At 48.7% G+C, this 3,691-nt stretch overlaps 1 long non-coding RNA gene and 1 other non-coding gene across 3 annotated transcripts; both read right to left on the bottom strand.

Moving 5' to 3' along the window:
- Window positions 1-1,301: 1,301 nt before the first annotated feature.
- LOC142845741 (uncharacterized) lies at window positions 1,302-2,934 on the bottom strand. Of its 2 annotated transcripts, none has more exons than XR_012909972.1 (5): window positions 2,829-2,934; window positions 2,432-2,487; window positions 2,273-2,347; window positions 1,961-2,024; window positions 1,302-1,767 (listed from the first exon to the last, which is right to left on the bottom strand). It is a non-coding gene; the product is annotated as an uncharacterized LOC142845741 (long non-coding RNA). The 2 variants fall into 2 exon arrangements; XR_012909971.1 differs by having other exon boundaries at window positions 1,961-2,021.
- Window positions 1,841-1,913, bottom strand: LOC142847435 (small nucleolar RNA SNORD50). Its single transcript, XR_012910189.1, has one exon. It is a non-coding gene; the product is annotated as a small nucleolar RNA SNORD50 (small nucleolar RNA).
- Window positions 2,935-3,691: the final 757 nt, after the last annotated feature.

The raw sequence follows: 3,691 nt of genomic DNA, 5'->3' as shown, positions 1-3,691 counted from the left end.
GAAGCCAAGGACAATGGCACTAGCTTTTGATCCTATTACATGAACTAGCTTTGTTGGAGCCTAGCCTGTTTGGATGCTCACCTTCCTGGACCTGGATAGAAGTGGGAGGACCTTGGACTTCCTGCAGGGCAGGGAATATGGACTGCTCTTCATTCTCGAGAGGGAGGGGGAATGGAGTGGGCGGAGGGGGCGATGTGTGCAAGGAGGGGGTGGGAAATTTTTTTTGCAACTAAGAAAAAAAAAGTTTTAATGTTCTAGTTATTAAAAGAAAAATAAGCCAGTTAGTGGAGGATGCATTCAGCATAAAAGACAATTCAAAGACCAAGAAACAAAAAAGGAGCTGGTTCTAAATAGGAAAGCCCTCTCCTGCCATTGATAAAACTAGTCTTAAACCAAAAGGTTTACAAGATGTTAAGTAGCACTGCCATATTTCATCAGTTGAGTTAGAAAAATCTGCAGAAACACTCAGCTAAAAAATATCAAGCTGGAGAATATCTGATCTGACCCCAAGATGCTTCAACTACACCCAAACAGCATGATGCTAGCTTTGAGCATAGTCAGAACCCATAAAGAATGGGCATTCATAGCCAACTCCTTTTCCAAAGGCAGCAAGGTTAAGTCCAATGGTACCAGAAGGAATTGGATGTTAATAGGCGAGACTACTAGATTCTGTTCTCATAAAAAATTTTCTTTTTTTAATTATTTATTATGTATACAATATTCTGTCTGTGTGTATGTCCGCAGGCCAGAGGAGGGCACCAGACCTCATTACAGATGGTTGTGAGCCACCATGTGGTTGCTGGGAATTGAACTCAGGACCTCTGGAAGAGCAGGCAGTGCTCCCAACCACTGAGCCATCTCTCCAGCCCCTTCTCATAAAAATTTTAAGCGAATTACTTAAGCATCTTTATCTTAAACTATAAGCTGGCTGCTGAGGCACTTTGGATCAGACTCCACAAAGCACATGACAGTGTGGACACAAGGACACTAGCCTGCAAAGGCTAGATCTGCCTACTTTATTAGGAGTGGGAGACCCTGCCTCAGAAGTCCCCTGGCAACTACAAATGGATAATCGAAGTTAGCAAGATAGAAGGGCAAGCTAGGCTATTCCACCAGAGGCAGGCAGAACAGCTTTAATCCCAGCCTGGCCTACAAAGAAACCCTACTCAAAGACCACCCCCCTGCACAATAGTGCTATTTGGATATCACACCCAAAGACAGCCCACAATCCCTGGCATCTCATTTCCACGCAGCAACCTTATATGTTGACCCACCACTGACACAAATAACTGAAGAAATAGTTGTTGCAACTAAACATTTATTGCAGCATTCAGTTAAACCCCACTCGGCAAGAAAATATGGCATATAACAAATCTTACAGGCTACATCATATGCTGTTGTTTATTAGACAGTGTCATAATCCTAGTAAAGATTCTCATGAAACCACTGAAAAATTTCACCCAGCTTTAATTCCATCCATTTTAAACCCAACAGGATCAATGACTAAACACTCCCATCCACTGATTGCATACAACCCACAACTTTCTGTAAGCATGATCCCACGTTCTACTCAATAAAAACTAGTATCGCAGATGGCTCCGCAGGCAAACAGTCTCCTTGTTTAGGAGGTAAGAGGGAGGAGTGTGGACAGCCAGAGCCGTGCAAAGACCTCAACTCCAAACACGGTAGTAGTCAACACGGCACATCTTGTCTGCCTTTTCACCACCTCCAATTCTCATTCGCCAGCAAAGACTTGTGTCTCTGGCCCTAGAAAAAGAAACACAGCGATTACAATACTACCAACACTTAAAAAAACCTAACGGAGCTTTTAGAACGGTCTATCTCAGAAGCCAGATCCGTAATTTTGATTTTTCAACAGCAATTTCAGATTCGGGATAGGATCATCATAGATCAGACCAAAAACATGTTGAGAAAATAAAGGAAAAAACCCTCTACTCACACTCAATTCTCCGAAGAGAGCTAGGTACTTTTTGCAGGCATCCGGCACCCCTGTGCTTTCACTGCTGGCAGAAAAAAAGCACCATGACACACTTATCTACAAAGTCCCATGCATCCACTTTCGCACATTTTCTTTCTTCCTCCGGGCAACCACCTTTTATATATAACCCACGACTGTTTAAAGCCAATCGTTTCATGGTGGCTCTTCAATACTACAGCCACCCCACATTATTAAGTATCCATTAATAGGAAGCTACTTATACGTAAATGTAATACTTATTTATGCTGACAAAGACCTAGGCTTCATACACACCTTTTCAATGAGTCAGGTCTTAAACAAATTACTTTTTGTTATTAATTCTCTTGGATGATTTGGGCCTCTCTCCATCTAATTAAAAAAAAAAGCAGAATTTTAAGCACCATACAATCGGTCTATCCGTTCAATAAGAATCCCAAGCTGCATCACCCTTACCTGGGCATCTCTTTGCAACCGCTCTGAAGACCCAGAAAAAGATGGCGTCATCGCTCCTGTGAAAGGATTGATTTTTAATCAGTCGACTCTTGGGCAACACCAATACATTCCGAACAGCTCCTAACTCCTGGACCCTTCCTCCGCCCGTCAGTGATGTGTCAGAACCCACCCGTGCTGGGGCTGAGGAACCAGACCCCAGAGTCCATCCAGGCCGCCCAGCCCCAACCTTCTTGGGCCTACACTCCAATCCTGCAGTCTCTCGCTGCAGATGCGCACTTCCCAGAGCAAGCTTTCAACGACACGCTAACCTCCAAGGCTGTCCCACAAAACATTAGCCTCCAACTTCACCCCGCACCACGTTATTTCGCGGGCCCATCCGTCCACACCGCGAACTCACCTACAGACAACAGCAGACTCTCAGCTCGCCGACGGAAAAGGACCAGCCGCGCCGCCTGCAGCCCCCTTTATAGCCTCCGTGGCGTGAGCCCGGGGCTGCCCCTCCCTCTCGCACCGATTGGACTCGGTGCAGAGTAGGGGCGTGGTCTTTGCCTGAGGCACCGCGTGGGGGAGCGCGCCGCCGCTCTTTTCTTCCGGGCCGTTCTGGGGCGTGGTGCGCGCCGGCCGCCGGCCCGCGTGCGCGTCCATCTCAGCGCGCGCTCCCGCCGGCACCCTGCCACCCGTCTCTTCCGAGTCTGCCGAGCCGCCGGCTCTACGTGGCGTGGGAGTGGCGCCAGAATTCAAACGAGCAGCCGCCTGCTTCGAGCCAAGTCGGCTAGGACGGTCGGCGGCTGGGAGCGGCCTTGCGATCGCCGCGCAGGCGGCCTTTGCGCGCGGCTGGCGGAGCAGCGTGGCTGGCCTGGTGACCCGGTGCCGCGCTTGGTCCCCAGCGGCGCAGCGGAATGGACCGTGGCGGACAGAACCACGCGGGTGAAAACCCGAAAGCCTTGCGCTTATCTTTCGTGCACCCTGCGGATCCCGCAGGTCTGCAGAAGGCCACGCCGTCGCGTGCGTGCGGCCCAGTGCCAGCTTAGCCCCCCTGCCCGGTTCAGCCCCTCCCCCTCCCGGTTACAAGGCACTAGTGACAGTTATTCTGTGACAATCCCGAGAAGTTTAACACTCCATTTCACAAAGGAGGAAGCACGTCAAAAACCGCCGGTTGGCCTAAGGTCACACAGCTGTCCTTCGCCATTTTTAAGTTTCTTGCTATTAAATTATAAATGTAAAAATAAGAGGGACTAATTCATAGTCAGACTTGAAACT

This window comes from Microtus pennsylvanicus, chromosome 3, assembly GCF_037038515.1.
Source record: "Microtus pennsylvanicus isolate mMicPen1 chromosome 3, mMicPen1.hap1, whole genome shotgun sequence".
NCBI lineage: Eukaryota > Metazoa > Chordata > Mammalia > Rodentia > Cricetidae > Microtus > Microtus pennsylvanicus.
The sequence above is the reverse complement of the archived record's forward strand: the minus strand, read 5'-3'. Positions and strand labels throughout refer to the sequence as shown.